At 34.1% G+C, this 23,831-nt stretch overlaps 1 non-coding gene across 1 annotated transcript; it reads right to left on the bottom strand.

Moving 5' to 3' along the window:
* Positions 1-10,360: 10,360 nt before the first annotated feature.
* Positions 10,361-10,465, bottom strand: LOC128279544 (small nucleolar RNA R71). The gene has a single exon (XR_008269746.1). It is a non-coding gene; the product is annotated as a small nucleolar RNA R71 (small nucleolar RNA).
* Between the last annotated feature and the right edge of the window lie 13,366 nt (positions 10,466-23,831).

Genomic DNA, 23,831 nt, shown 5'->3' with positions numbered 1-23,831 from the left:
AAATTGAGGTCACACGGCCGAGTCACACACCCGTGTGCTAGGTCGTGTGGTTAATTTAATTTTCATAAAATAGGTGCAGACTTTACACGGTTGGGAAACATGCCCATGCCTGAGGCCGTGTCCCTCACACGGCTGAGACACATACCCGTGTCTCTACCTGTGGGCTCAATTCTGAGCATTCTGTTTCTCAAAATTAAGGTGCAGAGGACATAAAACCAAAACACATGCCTATGGGACAGATCATGTATCACAAAAGGTCTAGACACACACCCGTGTGTCTACCCGTGTAGACAAAATAAGGGCTATTTATCGAGCCATTTGTGACTCTCATTTGCACCTACATACACATAAGTTCAATGGCATAAATCATGAAATATTTAGGCAACCAAAACATTCACAAATAAAGAAAAATCATGTCATCTCATTATCCTAACTCAACATTTTTACAACATCATATTTTTCCAAACCAAAACACACCAAACTCACATTCTACAAGTTTTAATATGGCTACCAATAACAAGCTAAATTTTTACTTAGTTTTCCTAGCATATCAATGAGCCAATCTTAACCATTCAAGAACAAAACCCTTAAGCCACATTAAACCATTTACCAAGAATTTATGAACCACACCACACAAGAGGTAATTGCACATGCATGTATATATATATATATAAGCTTACAACCAAGTCAACCAAAATAAGCCAAGTTACATGGCCAAATACCACATCAAGTCTTTGACAATTACAAGCCAACACATTTGTCCAAATATAATGACACATATAACAAAATGACCAAGTCCCTATACATGCCATATTCTCAAAATGTTTAAAATCATGGTATCCAAAATAACAGTTTGATAGTGTGATGTGAACTCCAATAATCTCCAACCCGAGCTAGCTTGGTGACACTATAAAACATGGAAAATAAAACGGAGTAAGTTATATAGCTTAGTAAGCTCGTATGAAAGAAATAAGCTAACCTTGCCATACATTAACATGCAAGTAATTTAACATAAGATAATGTAATTTACCAAAATCTCATGATCATAATTCACTTCCATCACAACTTACCTTTAAATCGTCATTTCACGACTTAATAATCATAAGCCTTAAGTACATACCTGTACCATCTCGTAATAATTTCATACTTAGTCTCATCTTTGTCATACCCAATGAACCACTCAGAATAATAATATCGGATACTCGGTAAAGCCTTGCACACAAGGTGCCACATATACAGCCATTGATACCTCTATCTCATAACACATATATGCTCGCTCTCGAGCCATTAACAGGCCTGCTTACACAAGCTGTCAATCAAGGCGTAACTACTCGGTGCTGCTCACACAAGCTGTCAAGTAGTCACAACATATGTCGGTATACTCAGCCACCGATAAGATGTACAGGACAAGAACCCAAGTTACATAACATAAAACCCTAGTGACATGTCACTTGTATCCTAATTTATTCTTAAGGTTCGATTGGGATTTCTCGCTTGCCAAAACGTTGCCAAATGTGTCCATAAATTCGATTAAACAATTCATGCATAAATTAAAGCATTTAAAATAAAATTATAATAAAGCTTATTTAACATACGAACTTACCTCGGTTACAAAAAAGGCCAAAAGGATATATTTGTTAGTTTTGTTTTTCCCCTGATCTAGACCCGAACTTCATTTTTCTTGATCTATAATACCACATTTAACTTATTTAATCATCACATTATTCAATTCAGCCCTAAAACACATTATGGCAAAATTTACATTTTTGCCCCTAACTTTTCAACATTTTACAATTTAGTCCCTAGTCTCGTAAAATGAATTTCTTTTAATTTCTTCACAACCCAAGCCTAGCCAAATATTATTTATACTCATAATAGCCCACATTTTCATTTATTCACACTTTTCTACATATTTTATAGACTTTTACAAATAAGTCCCTATTTGACATTTTTACCAAAAATCACTTTACAAATGTTGTTTAACAAACAACAAACATGCATTTTCTACCATCAAACATCAAAATACACACATATTCATCATGGTTCAAATTTTATATTTTAATCCTTCTTCAAATTAGTCTTTGGAAAGGCTAGATTAGGTTAAGACAACTTCAAAAACACAGAAATCATTAAAAACGGGACAAGAATGGACTTACAATCGAGCTTGAAAGTGTCCAAAACCCTAGTTATGGACTCCTTGCGAATTTTCGCTATGGCGGGATGAAATTGAGAAGACTGACATCTTTTATTTAGTTAATTTTGTCCTTATTAGGAAAATTACTAAAATACCCTTAATGCATAACTTTGAAATTTCACCTAACCATATCCATGTTTGTCCATCCTAAGGTATAATGGACTAATTTCTATTTAAGGACCTCTAATTAAAAGTTCATAACAATTAGTCACCTTTAACTTATAGAATTCATGTTTTGCACCTATTGCAATTTAGTCCTTCTAGTCAAATTGAGCACTCAATCGATAAAATTTCTTAACGAAATTTTCACACAATTATTTTATCATGCTGTAGAACTTAAAGAAACAATAAAATAAATATTTCTACTTTGAATTTGTAGTCCCCAAACCACTAATCTGATTTGTCCCAAAAACGGGCTGTTACATTCTTTGGGCAATAGTTAATCAAAATTTTGCCATGGCATTATTATGTTATGAAAATATTCCCTGAGTAATTCCAACCTTTATCATTCAGCAACATAAATACTCTCTATTGATTCTTTGTGAATTGCCGCGACATTTAGATTGCTTTGTTGTTTTTTCAGTTATAATTGGTATTATTAGTTCATTCATTAATTCCCTTCATCAATTTATACGATGTTCCTTTTGCACAGTTTAATTAGTTAAATCTACATTAATATTTTACCAAGTGAAATCAATTTTCAATCCCTATGGAGACGATACTCACTCGTCATTATATTACTTGAATCGACGTGAACACTTCACATTTTCATAATATATTTACATGCAACAATAGATTTCGGGTTAGTAAATTGCCAAATTGCCACGCGTTCACCGTAACATTCATTGGCATTATTTTTAATAATTCTAAGTTAAAAAAATGTAATTATTATAGCTCTTTCATGTCATAGTAATTAAAAGGTTTAAATATAAAATTGGTACTTGAACTTGTCCACTTCACCCAAATTGGTACTTAAGGTTTTTTTTTTCCTAGATTAGTACTTAAGGTTTTTTTTCCTAGATTAGTACCCGAACGTTTTCTCCATTAACTAGCTTGATACTTTTTTTTAGTGTCGTTAAGTTTGAGACAGGTAGCAGAATAAGATTGTGACACGCGGCATAATGACATCATGATAATGTCATAATCTATTTTTCTATTTCACTTTCTAATTTTTTTTTCCTTTTTCTTTTCTTTTATTCTTTCTCATCCCCATTTCCATTTTACTTTTTCTTTTCTTCTTATTTTCCTCTTATTTTTTCGAACCGTCGCCGCCACCAGCATGCACCACAGCCGCACTTCGGCATTTTCACCAACATTTGTTCTCTAATCTAAATAATGGCACCGGACAACTTTTTCCTGCTTCTGTTTCATTTCCTTTGATTTGTTTTCATAGAGAACTCCTTGAAATCCTGTTTGTGATTCTCCTCTGCCACTCACCTTGCACCGATGTCGTCACCACCTGTTTCAATGTCATCACCAATTGAAGAAGCACTGAATGACTTTCCTTTCTCTCTTCTGCTTTTGCTCCTCTTCTTTTTTGTCAGAAAATTGGGTTTGGAAAACGCAACGGAAAATAAGTATAAGGAAAAACCAAAGTTCTAATTTTTTTTTCCAAAAACAAGAACTTGGATGTGATATCTAAAGTAATAAACTCTTAGTCAAAATTGAACATTTTTTATTAGTCTAGGATGAATTCTTTGATCGAGTAGTCTTCTCTTCTATCCTCAAGCTCATGTCTGTAAGTGTGGGCTCGCTTCGGTTCAAAAAATTTTCCACAAAATTACCAGTTAGGTAATTTTGCAATTTCTCTGAACTTTAAGGTCAAGTTGTAAATAAGAAAATTATTTCTAGAAATCTTCTAAAATAATTTCTTCAGAGAATTTTCCACCACCAAGATTGTCAGGTCCGATGGTGCCATTGAATTGCAACACCCTCACGGCACCCAAGTCGGTTCGATTGTTGTCGGTTTGGTCCAAGCCAATAACATCCAAACTGGTTTGGCCTAACCATCGGTTCAATCGTCGGCCTGATTTCACATGCCAAGCCCTGTTTAACCAGTTTTTGGGTATTGGTCTCGGTTTTGGGTCCTTGGGTCTAATTTTCGATCTCTGTCTAATTTCAAGTTCAATTACCTATTGGGTCAATTTTCTGACTTGAAAATTAATTTCCAAAAATCTCATATTTATTTTAACTAATTTGATTAATTTAATTTTACTTGATCAAAATTAATTTTCTCAAAAATCACTTAGATTTTCCAAATTAAATTTTCAAGAAATTTTTTTAATCAAATTCTCTATTTGAACAATTCTCACGACCGCCTAATTTAATTCCACATAAAAAAATCAATTTAATTAAATTACTTTCAAATTTGTATAATTTCCTTTTGATTCAAACGCAGTCCAATCGAGCTTTTGTTGAACTAGATGAGGGTCCAATCGGACATATATAATAACGCTCGAGTAATTGCAATTATGTCCAGGAGAATCATTCTAATAATTCAAAATTTACTTAATCTTGGAGTCAGTCCACAATAAGTACCATGATTGAAAACTCCTTATTGTATTCTCTTTACAAAAGTAATTAATCCAACTACTTTTTCCAATGACCTCGTCATGTATGTTACCCTCATATGATATCCTTGATTCATTTGAGTTAAATTCATTCACTCAATACAATCCTATATTATCTCATTGCACCATTGTGTCTTCTTAATGGTTAATATTATCATTATCAACAAATGGCTGTGATAAATTACTTGTTTGAGAATAAGCAACCTATGGTCACGTTCCATATTTATCAATCCACACAATGCTAATGAGAGGATATCGTTAACTCTTTAATCAAGTTATGAATTCCACTGCTACTAGTAAAGCCATTCCATACACAAGTAATATACCCAACATATCGACTATGGGTTCGATAATCTTTAGAGCGTAAGCCTCCACCTATATCAAAGCACATGAGTTTACATACGTATGGTCAGTGACTAACTCAGGATTTAGGTAAATCACACCATGAACATCACAAGTGAATTAATTCATAAATAGATTAAGAATTAATTCAACTTGCATCCAATCTAATGTATCATTCTTCCAATGAGTACATATATGTCTCTACCCATGGTGTCAACTGTTTCGATAGCTAAGACTAGCCATCTCCCCAATTAGAATTGAAAACGACATAACAATCCTTCTAAGTATTTGAATCAAATTCTCACTTTGATTCTTTTATAGGATTATAGACTTGTTTACGTTATCTACTTAAGTTATCTTTCTCACAATGTAAACATACTTATAGTGCCACTTATCATCAGTTTGAACTTAGACAACCAATGAGCTAATATTTTCTTGTCACAGTTTCTCTATGTATGCAAAACATGAAAAATAGAAACATAAAAGACATAATAGTGAAATGTGAAATTAACTTTATTTATTTATTCATCGTTCAAATACATAGAAAACAATTACATGTTTACTACAATATAGGCACATTTCCCAATATTTTCTATTTTGTTTTTTGTTTTTGAAACCCCTAGCCGCCACTTCACTACCTCTGCTCTCTTACATCGAATCGAGCCACTACTGTTGAATCATCATAGAACTTCACAGTGGCTTCTCCTCACTGTGTCCAACATCATGACTATTTGGATTTACCGATCGTGGCCTGAATCTCAAAAACCCAAAAACCCAAAATGGGTATTGGTTTTGATTTTTTCTCATCATTTTTTTTTTGGTTTTGTATTATTATGGATTGATGGGTTTTGTTTATTATGTTAACTTTTTTATGGGTTTTGTTTGTGATGTTAATTTTCTGGATTTTTTTAAAGGATTGATGGGTGTTTTAATGGGTTTGTGAAGTTAATGTTTTAGGTTTTGTGTTTTAATTGACTGATGAGTTTTGCAATTTTCTTGTTTTATTTCAGTATATAAGTTTAGCTGTCCTAGAATTGGAGGTTCTCAATGGTTAATGTTACACTCAGATTTGTAAGTTTGTATGTAACAAAAAGAGTTTGGCATACTAAATTGAAAGGTTCTCTAATCCAGTGAGTTCTTTTTACAAATAAAGACAAGTAGCGAGCTAGTTGAGGAAAACCTGGATTTCAAGCATGGTCTAATTGGTTATGAACTAGATAGTTCTTAGTGGGAGACATAATGATTTAGGTATTTCCAGGTGAGTGTGAATTCGTTTTGGTAATAGGGGTTGGAAGGACTATTAGGAGAGATATATTTCTCTAGGGGGATAATCCTTTTATTTTTCTATTCTTCTTCCTTTCTTTGGTTTGTAATAGAAGAGAGAAGATTAAGAAAGGTTCGTGCATAAAAAGGAGAGACTGAGGATTAAGTCTTAAAAATTAGAAATCTTGCATGTTGGTAAGTTTTCTAATTTCTCTATATTAGCATATTCAAGAAAAAGAAGGTAATTAAGGATTTCAATAAGTTATTGGTTTTGTTCTTTTTTAGGGTAAAATGGAGGATAATTATTCAAATAGTCTTTTCATGCAAAGAAATTATGGTTTTGTGATAATGAATGGTCTCAGTTGGATTCTAATATAATTGTAGTGTTGTATTGATTAAAGAGGCTCATGTGTGAAGGGAAAAAAGGGCTTAGAAAATGGAATTGGCAATGACTCTTAGGTGAGTTCTTGGACTCAGATTTTAAATGGGTGTACTATGTTATCAATGGTGAATCAATTTTTGGTGAAGTGTTGATGCCTTATTTATGCATGGGGTATTGAGTGCAAATACTATTTGGACGAATTTGATCATGATTGATTAGATGAGTGTTTGGCGTGATGTATATTGTTAATGAGATGCAATTGTATGGTTGTAAGCAAACTATGTTAAGTGAATAATTTCTTTGAGGTAACACATTATTGCATATTAAAGTGATAGTATTGGTTGATAGTATGTTTATGATATGTCAATGAAATTGGTGTGTTTTATGTCGTATGATTTATAGCCTTTATTGGTGGAATGTGTGTATGATATGCATTCTATGCGTGTATATGGTTTCGAGGAGGTTAGGAAGGTCATATAAGGGAATTGCATATGCATTATATTTATGTGGCTTTGAGGGAGGTTCGGTTGGACTGAGCTAAGAAAGGAGGTTAAATGATATAGAGACTCGGTGTGCACCAGTATATGAGAGCCCCTTATGTGGGACATAGAATAGCCCTTTATTAAATGTTTGAGAGCCCTTAGTGGGACGAATGACAGTCTATGCCCATGGCATTAATGTATATTGGGAAGTCTGCTAGGACTATCTAAATTTGAGAAGTCCGTAAGGACTATCTAAATGTGGGAAGTTCGTCAGGATTGTTTAATATGGAGAAAGTCTGTCAAGACTACTGTTGTGAGGAAAGTTCGCCGAAACTATCTTGTGAATATGATTCCACCATATGTTTGATAGTATGAGTCTAAAAAATAGGTGACCCATTATTATGAAAAGGCCATGGTGCTTGTACTATCATATAAGGTGAGGCGGATATACGTTATGACGGCCCATCAGATTATTCTTACAGAATTGCATCTACAGTAGTTATGGATTTCACTTTGGCGAGAGCCGCGGGAGAATTTGAGAATTTGAATATAGCTTTACAAGTCTGCCAAGAATGAGTTTACGTGCTAGTAGCAGATCCTAAACTCGAGCTCTCTATACAGGCAAATTGTATGAAAGTCATATCATATATATATATGACTACCCGCCAATCCTTTTAAGGACAATACAAGGGTATTCTCCTATACTCCCGTGGTGAAGAAAATGTATATGAAAGATATGTTAGTCCATCACAACTATCTCATATGCATGGATCTGTAAATAGAGGATTCACAATTAAGAATCCGCCTACAAGTTATCTATTTCGAGAGAAATCCACCAGGAGTGGACTACTTGATTTCGGATCAAGGGTGGAATGATGTACCATTCAATCTATCCATTGGATATGGATGAGAAGGCTTCTTAATTAAGCTATGATGGTGTCTCCTTCTAGATCCAAGAGGACCATAACACGAGTCTAAGTTTGATAGGACAAAATGCTATTAATAGCACGCAATAGGGACTATCTGCCAAGAATGACCTTATATAGATATCTGTAGTCATTAGTGCAAGGTGTGTTATGAGTACTGTTTACATATTATCTTTTATAAGTCTTAAGTAGGAATCTATAAGGATTCCCCTCTTAAGGACATAGATGCATAAGAATTATGAAGGCAACACTTAAAATGGAATTAGTATGGAAAAACCGCCTAGGAATCACCTATTGTGAATAGGAGGATGGCATATTGTCTTAAGGCTAACAAAACCATCGTGAAGTTCCAACCACAAAGTGCAATCACATTAGTATTGTTAGTAAGATAAGAAAACACATTAATTTATTTAGAACTTGTGTTGTTATGCATTCCAGGTAAATAGGGAAATTTAGAAGTTTGAGAAGGGATCAAGTCAGAATTTTTCGCATATCTACAAATTTGTTTCTTAGTGGTAACTTGCATACAACATGGCAACCCAGAGGTGAAGTCTCAGGGTCTTTGTTGTAAATGAAACTAAGGGGTGAAAATATTAGGCAATTTTTCACATAAGTGGAAGACTTTTAGCGAAATTATTTTATATAAACCTTAAGTTTTATCGACATTGATTTCTAGGAAAATTTTATTTACTTAACAACAAGATTAACTATAATATTTTCTTTATTCTTTTACTATTGCGGATAATAATATTGAAAGTAATACTTAGATCATAAATCTAGTTGTGACAACCTATAGCTCAAACCCGATAAACGGGTTGAGTTTGGGGTGTTTCAGTTAAAGAAATTGGTTTTCGGAGTTGAGAGTTAATAGCGCATGGTAATGTTGTTAAAAGGTAGAAATGTTCTTAAATTTCTTTTCAAAAGAACCCAAAAATGTTGAATGAACCCAAAAAAGAAAAAGGCAAAGTGATGAGAGGGAAGAAGGAAGGAATATTGGGAAAAAGAAGGAAATAAGAAAAAAAATGGAAATAATTTTTAAAACTATTTTTATTGTATTTTAATATATTTTTTAGATCATGACATCGTCATGACGTCATTATGCCGTATGTCACAATCTTATTCTGCCACCTGTCTCAAAATTAACGGCGTTAAAAAAAAGTACCAAACTAGTTTACGAAGAAAAAGTTTGGGTTTGTGTTCCAACTAGGACAAAAAAAAACTTAAGTGCCAATCTGGGAGAAGTGGATAAGTTTAGGTACAAATTTTATATTTAACCCTAATTAAAACTTATGATTCGTTGTATATTATTCTGTGTTACACTTTTATTTGTTTTGCAAACTTAGTAATTGTTTTTAGGTTAATATTTAACTCAATTCACTTCTATTTATTTCTATTACCAGCTTGCCAATTGATAATTTCACATTATCTGGTTTACATATATAGTCCCTGTAGAGACGATACTTTTTACTCACTACTTTATTACTTGTTGACAATTAATCACACTTGCACATCATTAGATAATCTCGCGACAAGTTTTTGACACCGTTGTCAGGGACTGTTTAAGTCATTATTTGTGAAGTAAATTATTTTTCAATTTCATTTATTTTTCTAGTAATCTTAACTTAGTTTTTCTACGAATTTTTCAACTCTTTATGAACACAGACTGAATTATGAATCTAATTCCAATTGATCCTAAAATTGAACACACCTTTAAATAGAGAAGAAGGGATCAAGTAACTTAGAGACAAGCTGCAGAATGAATCTTGCACAATAAGATCAAATAGGCAGAGCTGCTAATGCTCAAAATCCTATCCATTTTGTTGATGACAGAAACAATGCCATCCATCAAAATATGTTATGCCACTTTTTCATGAACTCAATTCGAGAATTGTGAGACCTGAAATTAAGGTGCCACAGTTTGAATTAAAGTTAATAAAGTTTCAAATGCTTCAAATTGTGGGCCAATATAGTGGGATGCATACCGAAGATCTAACCTTCATTTTTGCTTATTCATGAAAGTAAACGACTCCTTTAAAATGGCTGGAGTAATTGAAGATGCAATGAGATTAAAGTTAATCTCATACTCGTTGACAAATAGAGCACGAGCATGGTTGAAATCTTTACCACCTAACTCTATATCCATATGTCAAGAATTGGCTAAATGATTCTTGATGAAGTACTTCCCACCCAGCAAGAATGGCAAGCTTTGAAATGAGATCACTACATTCCAAAAACTTGATGATGAACCTTTATGAGGCTTGGGACTAATTCAAGGAATTATGACAAAAATGTCTTCACCATGGGATTCCACATTGCATTCAATTCGAGACTTTTTACAATGGTCTCAATGCATATACAAGAATGGTGGTAGATGCTTCTGAAAATGAAGCTCTTCATTCTAAGTCATACAATAAAGCTTATGAAATTCTTGAAAGAATTTCCAACAACAATTATCAATGGCTGACTAATTGAACTACCACAGGAAGAAGAGTTGCAAGAGTACATGAAGTTGAGGCACTTACTTCACTGGCAACCCAGGTATCTTCTATGTCTTCCATGCTTAAGAACTTTACTACTAATGGTTTTAATGTTAATTTAATAAGTCAGCAGACAAGCCAATTTGAGAACATTTTATGTATGTATTATTGAGATAATCATATGTTCGAAAATTACCCGTCAAACCTGGAATCTATCTACTGCATGGGAAACCAAAGTCAGAATAGAAGTAGCCTAGGTCCATAGTCAAATTTTTACAATACTTTATTATGAAATCATCTGAATTCCTCGTTGAGTAATCAAGGGGCTGGTGATATCCATTCTTATATGCAATCCCGACCAAATCAACGGACAGGGTTTTCTTAACAAGTTTAGAAACCTCTGCAAGACGAATCTTCTAACAATTTGGAGATCTTATTGAAAGCATATATGGCAAGGAATGATGCAACTTTGAGAAATTTGGAAAACCAGATGGGTCAACTAGCCAATGAATTTTGAGGTTGACCTCGAGGTGCTTTGCTGAGCGACATTGAAAATCTAAGAAGTGCGGACAAAGAGCATTGAAAGCTGTCACCTTAAAGAATAGAAAGACGTTGAAAGCTAAAGTTGTTGAACTTGAAGACAAGCCTATTGTTGCTTAGAACGAAGAGGAAGATCAATCGAATGTTAAAATTCTCATTTTACAGAAGTTAGTTTCCACGGTTGCTAAAGAGGTATTGTCGCAAAAAGTTAGTCCTAAAATTTCAACATCTGCGACAAATGCAAAGGCATTACCTCAGAAGTGTTGTCCGATTAAAGATAAGATTCCACCACCTCCTCATTCTTAAAGACTCCAGTAGCATAAGCAATAGGTTCAATTTAAAACGTTCTTGCATGTACTTAAACAACTTCACATCAATATCCCATTGGTGGAAGCTCTGGAGCAAATATCAAACTATGTCAAGTTCATGAAGGATATCCTCTCCAAAAAGAAAAGATTTGGGGAATTTGAGGCAGTAACATTAACAAAGTAGTGAAATGTACTTTTACAAAACAAGCTACCCTCAAAAATGAAAGACCAGGGGAGTTTTACCATACCTTGTAATATTGGAGAATATTACCATGGAATGACTTTGTGTAATTTGGGAACAAGTATAAACTTGATGCCTATATTTGTATTTAGACGATTGGGAATTGGTGAAGTTGGACCAACAATTGTTACACTTCAACAGGTAGACAGGTCATTAGTACATCCTGAAGAGAAGATCAAAGATGTATTACTATGCGTTGATAAATTTATATTTCCATCTAAGTTTATTATTTTGGATTTTTGAGTAGATAACGAAGTACCAATCATCCTAGAAAAACCTTTCTTGGCAACTGGTAGAACATTAATTGATGTCTAGAAAGGCGAACTCACCAATCAAGTTCAAGACAATCAAGTAAATTTTAATGCATTTAAAGCTATAAAATTTCCTAATGTAGTTGAAGAATGTTTCGCGATGTCTAAGATGGATTCATTGGCCTTTACAGAATGGGAATCAATTCTGTAAATGCTCTATTAGAGCGAGTTTTAGTGACCAATCCACCAAGTGATGATGAAGAGAGAGGGAATATTTGGATTTTTTGGAAGCCAATTCGAAGGTATTCATTCCACAATCTCCATTCAAATTGTTGGAGTTAACATCTCGTGAATACACGCAACCTAAGGCATTAATAAAGGAGCTAATCGAAAATAGAGTGAAAAGTACTTCCATCCCATTTGAAATATGTTTATTTGGGTAACTCTTCTACTTTTCCTATCATAATTTCAATTGAGTTAATCGAGAATCAAGAAGAAAAGTTGATTGAATTTGTGAATAAGTTTAAGAAGACAATCGGGTGGACTGCAATTCATATTGAAGGTATTAGTTTGTCTCTGTGCATGCACAAAATTCTACTTGAAGCTGGGGAGAAAGCATCGATTGATGAAAAAATAAGGCTAAATTTGATCATAAAGGAGGTAGTTGGGAAAGAGATCGTCAAATGGTTGGATACGGGGATCATCTATCCCATTTCTATCAGCTCAAGGGTAAGTCCAGTTCAATGTGTACCAAAGAAAGGGGGAATCACGGTTGTAGAGAATGAAAATAATGAGCTGATTCAAACAAGTCCGGTTATGAGTTGGTGGATCTATGTTGATTATAGAAAATCAAATAAAGCAACCCAGAATGACTATTTCCCGCCACTTTTCATGGACTAGATGTTAGATAATCAAATAGTTGAAGCCCTAGAAAATTAGCACAAAACCACTTTCACTTGTCCGCACGATACTTTTTTTCAGCGTATGCCTTTTGGTTTACACAATACACCTGCAACTTTTCAAATGTGCATGATTGCAATATTTACTGACATAGTTGAACATTTTTTGGAAGTATTCATGGATGACTTTTCAGTGTTTGGAGATTCATATGATGATTGGTTAAGTAGTTTAGCTAAGGTGCTAAAATGTGTGAAAAGAATAACTTTGTCCTTAATTAGGAAATTTTTTATTTTATGGTTAAGGAGGGTATCATCTTGAGGGACAGAACATCAAGATGAGGAATTGAAGTTGATAAAGAAAAAGTCGATGTAATAGAGTAGTTGCCACCTCTTGTGTCTATAAAAAGGAGTTAGAAGTTTTTTGGGGCATGCTGGTTTTTATCGAAGGTTCATAAAAGACTTTTCAAAGGTTTTCAAGCCACTGTGTACTATGTTAGAGAAGGATATTGTAACACCCCTTACTTGTATCCGTCACCGGAACAGGGTACGAGGTATTAACAAATTATAGTATATACTATTAAACAAAACCCAACAAAAATATGGCGTGCAATTTGATCATTATAACATATGCCATTAACAATACAAACCAACTTCAAAGGATTCATACAAAATGATTAGTTTGATACTATAAGTAATAATTTGAACCTAGACAATTATGACACGTAACAAAATAACTAAGTCTGCTATACATGCCATATTTCAAAATGTTGAGTTCAGATACCAAGAGTATTGATAGTGCGGCGGATCTTCTACGATCTCGACTCTGTGCTAGTTGGATGAAACTATAAGACAAAGGAGAGAAAAGAAAGTAAGCTTATAGCTTAGTAAGTAAGTATATAAATAACAAATAAGAAATCTAATATGTTTACAACATAACTCAATTATATCATATTTTTAATTTTATTGTTTACTCCAATTTGATCAAGCTGTCCCTCCTACGTCATGATCACTAAATAAATCATAACTCAAGTTACGAAATTCAAAATTTAAATCCGTAAAATTTCCCTGAATCTAGACTCATAAAAATTCTTACTAATTTTTTTGTAGAATTTTTGGTTCAGCCAATTAGTACAGTTTATTAGTTAAAATTTCCCCTATTACACAGCTCAACTGATCTGAACTCTGTTGATTACGAATTGAATTTCTCTCAGTACACAATTCAAATAAACATGAAACATGTTTCAATTAAAACTAGACTCAATAAGAAATTTAGGCATATAAACTATATTTCTTAATTTGTTTTGTACAATTTTTAATGATTTTTAAAATTTGAAATAGGGAATTACACAGTCATCCTGAGCAAGTCTCACACAATTGTAAATATCTAAAAATATAGAATTCCTTTGCTTGCTCTGTTTCTTTTATATGAAAATAGACTCATTAAGATTTAATTTCACATCTCATTCAACCTCTAATTAAATTCCTTCTATTTTTGGTGAATTTTCAAAATCACGTCATTGCTACTATCCAAAACAGTTTTAATGCTAATTTCATTCTTTCACACATTCTTTATACTAACCTCATTTTAACTTACATATATATATACCACAAATCATTTTCACCACATTTCATACATCACAAGTGTAGGTCCATGACTACAATGTCACGACAAAACCATCCCGTTGAACAATTCGGAATAATCCTCGATACTTGATGGTTTCAGCACACAGCTCCACCATCATATTTCATTTAATTCGGCTCTCTTGTACACATGGTGAACACTTAGTACCACTCATGCGACCTAGTCGATTTGTCTCATAGCTCTCTTGTCTACATGGTTTCCTTCACTTGGAATCACGCATGCGACCTAGCTACATTTATCTCTCACGTAGCTCTCTTGTCTACATTGGATACATCCCGTATCACACATGTGACCTAGCTACTATATAGTATCTCGTAGCTTTCATGTACACATGATGTGCACTCGGCACCATACATGTGACCTAGCTACGCTCCCTCTATTTTATTCGATTTTTCCGAATGTTCAACCGGGATCTCTCTCTCTATTACTTATTTCCATTCTTTCAATAGTCGATTTATACTTCAACATCAGCTAATATATATATAATAGGCTGAAATATAAAAATGTAAATGAAATTAATGTATTATTCACATACAAACTTACCTCGGTGTAAAATATGGGAATTTTTCAATTTAGTCCAAAACTTTCTCCTTTCCCCGTTCGAGGTCGATTCCACGCCTTTCTTGATTATGAAGCTTGAAAGTTGAAGAAACCCTAGCTATGGAGGAGAGCAATTTTCGGCAGCAACTAAGGAAGATGATAACCAATTTTGTGTTCTTTTTCCCATTTTATTTCATTTAATATACAAATGACCAAAATGCCCTTACTACTAAACTTTCAAAAAAATTCCCTCCATGTCCAACTTTTGTCCATAACTTAAGAATGGGTCAAATTGCTATTTAAGACCTCATAATTAATATCCCAAAGCAATTTCATACTAAAAACTTCTAAAACACGAGTTTTACAATTTATTCGATTTAGTCCCTATTCTCAACTTAAGCGCGAAATGCACAAAATTTCATCACGAAATTTTCATGAAATCATGAAATCATATCATAAACCCCAAAATAATTATAAAATGATTATTTCTATCTCGGATTTGTGGTCACAAAACCACTATTCTGATTAGGCCCTAATTCGGGTTGTCACAGATATAGAATTTAGTTTTGATGATGTAACACCCCTTACCAGAGACCGTCGCCGAAGTCGAGCACGAGGCGTTACAAGACTTATCTTACTTGTTCGGGGCATAAATTTTTTTTTAAATTAATTCACTCAAATTCATCCAATAAACCCCTAAAAAGGGTCTTCGAGGCCCTAAAATGTGCAATTGGAACGGTTCGAGACCAAACCAGGAACATTAAAAATTTTCCAATTACTTACACAAATCAAAACAATTTATTTCACTATTCATAATAAAACTGTCCATTTGCGTAACAATTACTAAATTAATTATAACTTGAGTTAAGAAACTCAAAATTTAAATTTGTAAATTTCCCCTTAAACTAGACTCATATTTATTCCTACCATAATTTTTCCAAAATTTTTAGTTTTTCCAATTAGTATATTTTATTCATTAAATGTTCCCCTATTTTGCAGTTCAGTGGGCTTGACCTCTCTTCACTAAAATTGATTATCTCATTATACAGAATTCCGATAATGTTTCTGTTTGTTTCTAATGAAAATAGACTCACTAAGGAATATAGACATATGATCTGTGACTTATAATTATTTTTTTTACAATTTCTAGTGATTTTACAAAGTTGGAATAGGGGATCACAAAGTCACTCTGAACTAGTCTTATAAAAATTTAAATATCTCAGAATATAGACTTCCTTTACTTGCTCTATTTCTTTCTATGAACATAGACTCAATAAGCTTTAATTCTATATCTCATTCATCATTTAATTCCATTTCTGTAATTTTTAGTGATTTTTCAAATCCACGTTACTGATGTTGTCTCCTAACTGTTCCATGACCAACTCTTCCTCTTTCATAATTTCTTTGCATCAAACCTCATTTAGGCATATATAATACCAAAACATGTTCTTATTTAGCTATATCATAACCTAATCATTACTAATTAGTCACACACAAAATAGCCAAGTCCCTATACATGCCATAACTTAAAGTATTTCTAGTCACAAAATACCGAGTAGCTCGTTGATAGTGTGAGGCGATCTCTGACGTCTTTACAATTTTTCAAGTTAGCTTTTTGATACCCGATACAAAATACTATCAAATATTTTGCTTTAGTCCTCAATCTTTTTCTTTCCTCTGTCTAACCCTAAATTTCGTTCTTCTTGATTATGAAGCTTGGAAACTTGACAAAACCCTAGCTATGAAGAACCCTTGAAATTTTGGCCTAATGTAGAAGATGGGCACATTTTTGCATCTTTTACCCTTTTTTAATCTTTTAATTACCAAATGACTAAAATACCCTTCACTAAAACTTTAGTTATTTTTATCTATGTATGTCCATTTTTGTCCATGAAAACCTAATGGTCTAATTACCATTTAAGGACCTCAACTTCAATTATACTCTTCAATTTAATCCTTTACCCTCTAAAACTCATATTTATCAACTTTTGCAATTAAGCCCAGTAGGTAAATTAAGCATGCTATCTAAAATTTTCCATCGATACTCTAACACATGCATCTAATCACTCGGTAAATTATAAAAATTAATCGGAATAAACTTTTCTATCTCAGATTCGTGGTTTCGCAACCACTGTTCCGTTTAGGCCCTATTTTGGGATGTTACATTTCTCCCCTCTTTAGGGATTTTCGTCCTCGAAAATCTTACCTGTGAAAAGATTTGGATACTGTTTTCGCATAACCTCTTTAGGCTCCATGTAGCCTCGTCTACCCCATGCCTATTCCATAATACTTTCACAAGTGCAATATTTTGTTCCTTAGTTGCTTGACCTCTCGAGCTAAAATCTTTACCGGTTCTTCACCATAAGTCATCTTGCTGACTCTCAATCTCTGTCTGTGAAATCACATGTGAAGGATCAGAACGGTAACGACGTAACATGGACACATGCAACACATCATGAATCTTCTCTAATTCTGGCTACAAAGCTAACCGATATGCTAATGGTCCAACTCTTTCAGTCACCTCAAACAGTCCAATAAAATGTGGACTTAGTTTGCCTTTTTTGCCAAATCTAAAGACTTTCTTCCACGGAGATACTTTCAAGAACACTTTGTCACCAACTTGATACTCAATCTCTTTTCTTTTCAAGTCTGCCTAAGACTTCTATCTATCTGAAGCTGCTTTCAAGCAATCTCGGATAACTTTCACTTTCTCTTCAGTTTCTTTAACTAAATCAACCCTGTAAATCTGATTTTCTTTAAGCTCTGTCCAATACAAAGGTGTACGACATTTACGTCCATACAAAGCTTCATAAGGTGTCATTTTCAAACTCGACTGGTAACTATTATTATAAGCAAACTCTACCAACGACAAATATTTCTCCCAACTACCTTGAAATTCTAAGACACAACATCTGAGCATATCCTCAAGTATCTGAATAACTCTTTCTGACTGACCATCGGTCTGAGGATAGAAAGCTGTACTAAAACTCAACTTTGTGCCCAAAGCTTCCTGTAACTTCTTCCTGTAAATCTTGGGTCTCTATCTAAAATAATCGATAATGGTGCTCCATGTAGTCTGACTATCTTTGAAATGTACAACTCGGCCAACTTGTCAAGTGAATAATCCATACGAACTGGAATAAAATGAGCCGACTTCATTAGCTTATCAATCACAACCCAAACTGCATCTTTCTTTCTTGGTGTCAATGGCAATCCTGTCACAAAATCCATGGCAACTCGATCCCATTTCCACTCAGGAAATAACACAGGCTACAATAAACTTAAAGGTACCTGATGTTCGAATTTTACCTGCTGACAGGTTAAGCATCTAGAAACAAACTCTGAGATATCTCTCTTCATTCCTACCCACCAATACATTTTCTTCAAATCATTATACATCTTTGTAACCTGGATGAATAGACATGGAACTACTATGTGCTTCCTCTAAAATCTTTCGAATAAGCTCATTGTTCTTTGGTACACATATCTGATTTCTAAACATTAAACAACCGTCAGAACTGATCTAAAATCTGACTCTATACCCGACTCACCTGAGCTCTTTTGGCTTGCAACTCACTGTCATCTTTCTGAACTTCACAAATTTCTTCAAGAAACATTGGCTTAGCTCTTAATTTGGCTCAGATAGAACCATCATCTGATAAGGTTAAACTAGTGTTCAAAGCTCTTAATGCAAATAAAGATTTTCTAATCAAAGCATCAGCAACTACGTTTGCCTTACCCGGGTGATAATTGATCACTAGTTCATAATCTTTAATCAACTCTAGCTATCTTTTTTGCCTAAAGTTCAAATCTTTTTTAGTCATCAAGTATTTCAAACTTTTATGATCAGTAAATATTTGGCACTTCTCACCATACAAGTGATGTCTCCAGATTTTCAATGCAAATACAATGGCAGTTAGTTCTAAATCATGTATCAGATAATTTTTCTCATGTGGCTTTAGCTGTCTTATCTTTCCTTCCTGCATAAGTACATAGCCTAGTCCATTGAAAGACGCATCACTGTAAATCACAAACTCTTTACCCAGTTCTGGTTGTAGTAAGACAGGAGCTTCAGTCAACAATGCCTTTAACTTGTCAAAACTCTGTTGACACTTTTCAGTCCATTCAAACTTGACATATTTCTGTAGCAATCTTGCCAATGGAGTAGCTATCATGGAAAATCCCTCTACAAATCATCTATAATAACCGACAAGACCAAGAAAACTACTAACCTCTGATACATTCCTGAGAGGCTTCCAATCAACAATGGCTGAAATCATGCTCGGAGCAACTCTAATACCTTCACCTGAGACTATATGTCCAAGAAAACCAACTTCCCGTAACCAGAACTCACTTTTGCTAAACTTGGCATAAAGCTGATTATCTCTCAAAGTCTGTAAAACTGTTCTCAAATGCTCTAAATGCTCAGTCTTATCAAGAGAATAAATCAAGATATCATCAATGAACACAACTACAAATTTATCCAAGTAAGGTCTGAAAATTCGATTCATTAAGTCCATGAAAATGGCAGGAGCATTAGTCAAGCCAAATGGCATCACAAAGAACTCACAATGGCCATAACTAGTCCGGAAAGCAATCTTCGAAACATCTGACTCTTTAACTCATAACTGATAATATCCGGTTCTTAAATCTATCTTGGAGAACACAGTAGCTCCCTTTAATTGATCAAACAAATCATCAATTATGGGCAGTGGATACTTGTTCTTAATAGTCATCTTGTTAAGCTACCGATAATCTATGTACAATCTCATCGAACAATCTTTCTTTTTCACAAAAAGCACTGGTGCACCCCATAGTGAACAACTAGGTCTTGTAAAGCCTTTATCTCTTAGTTCCTGCAACTGAACTTTCAATTCTCTCAATTCTATTGGAGCCATTCTATAAGGAGCAATAGAAATGAGTGTTGTACCCAAAACCAATTCAATACCAAACTCAACTTCTCTGATAGGAGGCAAACCTGGTAGTTCTTTCAAAAACACATCAAGAAACTCACATACCATAGGCACTGATTCAATTTTCAACTCTGGATCTTTAGTATTCAACACAAAAGCAAGATAAGTTTCATATCCTTTTCTCAAGCATTTCTGAGCAGACATAACAGAAATCATGGCAACTAAACTATATAAATCATTTGAATTAACTCGAAGAATTTCACCATTTTCGCGTTTCAACTCAATGAATTTCTTTCCACAATTCACTATCACGTCATGCGCAGTCAACCAATCCATACCAATAATCACATCAAACTCATCAAATGGCAATAGCATGAGATCAGCCAGAAAACAGTAACCTCTAATCATCAAAGGGCAATTTTTACATACTTTGTCTACTAATACATACTGACGTAATGGATTCAATACTTTAATCACAAATCCCGTATACTCTATGGACAAGTTCATACTAGGCATCAATTTCATGCAAATAGAGGAATGGGTGGAACCTGGATCAATCAAAGCAATAACATTAACATCATGAAGAGAAAATGTACCCGTAATTTCATCAGGGGAGGATGCCTCTTTACGGGCACGGATAGCATAGGTCTTTGCAGGTGCTCTAACATCTGGTCTTGCTGCAGAATCTCTAGATGCACCTCTACCTGCCCCTATTCCTGAACTTCTCTGAGGTCTACCTTTAACGGGGGCATCGCCTGATCTTACACTCGGTATTACTTCTCTTTTAACCATCCCAGGACACTCCCGAATGAAATGATCCGATGCACCACATTGGAAACAACCAGTCTTAGTTGCTCGACATTTACCTGGATGACGTCGACCACATTGAGGACACTCAGGTCTATCAGGCTGAATACTGCCAACACTCGCAATTGAAGTGGTCTGAGCTTTCTGACCCATAAATCTTCTACCTCTGTTTCTGCCAGAATACCCTACTGAAAAATTAGATCTCGTAGAGAACTCTCTAGGCTTCTTGGATGTAGACTGAAACGACTTACTTATCTGTTTTTTCTTCGTGTCTTGCATTTCAATTTTAGCTTTACCCTTTTCCTTTCAGCAACTCCTATGCCTTACAAGTTCTTTCAACTAAAATAACAGACTCTTTTATTTCTAAAATGCTGACTAACAGTCGAATATCATCATTGAGCCCATCTTCAAATCTCTTGTACATAATAGCTTCAGTAGACACACACTCTCGAGCATAATTACAGAGTCTGACAAATTCATGTTCATATTCAGTCACTGTCATCTTACCCTACTTTAGTTCAAGGAATTCTTTTCTTTTCTGGTCGATGAACTTTTGACTAATGTATTTTTTACGGAACTCCTCCTTAAAGAAATCCCAAGTAACCCTCTCTTTCGGTATTACTGACACAAGCGTCTTCCACCAATGGTAGGCTGAGTCCCGTAAAAGTGATACAACACACTTCATGCACTCTTCAGGTGTGCAGATAACTCATCAAAGACCCTAATAGTATTCTCGAGCCAAAATTTAGCTTTCTCTGCATCGTCATCTTTAGTAGCTCGGAACTCTTCGGCCCCTTGTTTCTTATTTTATCAACTAGTGGTTTCTCTCTTCTGACTGTATCTGTGACTGGGGAAGCTACATGGGTAGTCTGAGGATCATGAGGGGGTGGAGGTCTAACGGTCGTATTCGTACGAATGAACTCGGCAAACTATTCATTCATAGATTGGAAGAATACTTCTCGAGCCCCTCCTCTCTGACTAACTATAACGGGCCTTTCACTACCATCTGGTGGCATCGTCCTTTCTGCGGGAGTGCTCGAGTTACTTTCTACATCATCTGCACCAACTCGTTTGGGATCCATAACTATGAAAGAAAAACATTTTAAAATCGTCAAGAGTCATCACACTATAAAAATATAAGTATGGCATGTATAGCTAGACTCTTACTTATACTAAATATTCTGATAACTGACTAAAATCTTGCTCTGATACCAATAAATGTAACACCCCTTACCCGAGATCGTCGCCGGAGTCGAGCACGAGGCGTTACCAAACTTATCTTACTTGTTCGGGGCATAAAAAAATTTTAAAATTAATTTGCTCGCATTCATCCAATAAATCCCTAAAAAGGGCCTTCGAGGCCCTAAAACATGCAATTATAATGGTTCGGGACAAAACTGGGAACATTAAAAATTTTCCAATTACTTACACAAATTAAGACAATTTATTTCACTATTCATAATAAAACTGTCCATCTACGTAACAGTCACTAAATTAATTATAACTCAAGTTACGAAACTCAAAATTTAAATCCGTAAATTATATATACATATAAAGTATGACTTATAATTCTTCTTGTACAATTTCTAGTGATTTTCTAAATTTGGAACAGGAGATCACGAAGTCACTCTGAACCAGTCTTACAAAAATTTAAATATCTCAGAATATAGACTTCCTTTGCTTGCTCTATTTCTTTCCTATGAACATAGACTCAATAAGCTTTAATTCTATATCTCATTCACCATTTAATTCCATTTCTAAAACTTTTAGTGATTTTTCAAAACCACGTCACTGCTGTTGTGTCCTAACTAATTCATGGCCAACTATTACTCTTTCATAATTTCTTTGCATCAAACCTCATTTAGGCATATATAATACCAAAACATGTTCTTATTTAGCTATATCATAACCTAATCATTACTAAGTATTCACATGTCATTCTTTAATCATATCATAAGGACATACACACAAAATGGCCAAGTCCTTATACATGCCATAATTTAAAGTATTTCTAGTCACAAAATACCAAGATAGCTCGTTGATAGTGTGAGGCGATCTCTGACATCTTTATAATTTTTCGAATTGGCTTTTCGATACTCGATACAAAATACAATCAAATATTTTGATTTAGACCTCAACCTTTTTCTTTCCTCAGTCTAACCCTGAATTTCGTTCTTCTTGATTATGAAGCTTGGAAACTTGACAAAATCCTAGCTATGAAGAACCCTTGAAATTTCGGCATAATGAAGAAGATGGACACATTTTTGACATCTTTTTCCCTTTTTTATTCTTTTAATTACCAAATGACTAAAATGCCCTTCATTAAAACTTTAGTTATTTTTATCTATGTATGTTCATTTTTGTCCATGAAAACCTAATGGTCTAATTACTATTTAAGGACCTCTTGTAACATCCTGAAATAGGGCCTAAACGAAATAGTGAATGCGAAACCACGAATCTGAGGTCAAAAAAAAATTATTTTGAGTAAGTTTTAAGGTTTATTCATTGATTGAATAATTGTGTGAAAATTTCGTGAAGAAATTTTATGTTTAAGTGCCTAATTTGATAATTAGGACTAAATTGTAAAATTAGCAAAATGTGTATTGTAGATAATAAAGGGGATTTAATTGAAATGGGTTCTAAAAGTGGAGGTCCTTATTTAGGAATTATACCATTATCTTTAAGTTTGGACAAAAATGGGCAAGAATAGGACAAATTTGAAAGAAAAACCTTTAAAGGTATTTTGGTTATTTAGTAATTAAAAGAATTAAACAGGGAAAATAAGGCCAAAATTTGTCCATCTTCTTCATGGAGGCTGAATATAGCTTGGGGGAAGCCATGGTTAGGGTTTCCAAGCTTTACAAGCTCAATAATCCCAGAAAGTGAGATTTGGACCTAGAATGGGAGAAAAATCAAAAATCAAGAAAGTTGGTAAAATGGTCATTTTGGTATCGAGGTAAGTTCATATGTTTAATAAGCATTTAATTATGTATATTTGAATGATAAATTTATATTTTGGCCATAAATACTTTAGTATTGAGTTTCAGATATAAT

This window comes from Gossypium arboreum, chromosome 8, assembly GCF_025698485.1.
Source record: "Gossypium arboreum isolate Shixiya-1 chromosome 8, ASM2569848v2, whole genome shotgun sequence".
NCBI lineage: Eukaryota > Viridiplantae > Streptophyta > Magnoliopsida > Malvales > Malvaceae > Gossypium > Gossypium arboreum.
Note: the sequence above shows the minus strand (reverse complement) of the source record. Positions and strands in the feature narration are given on the sequence as shown.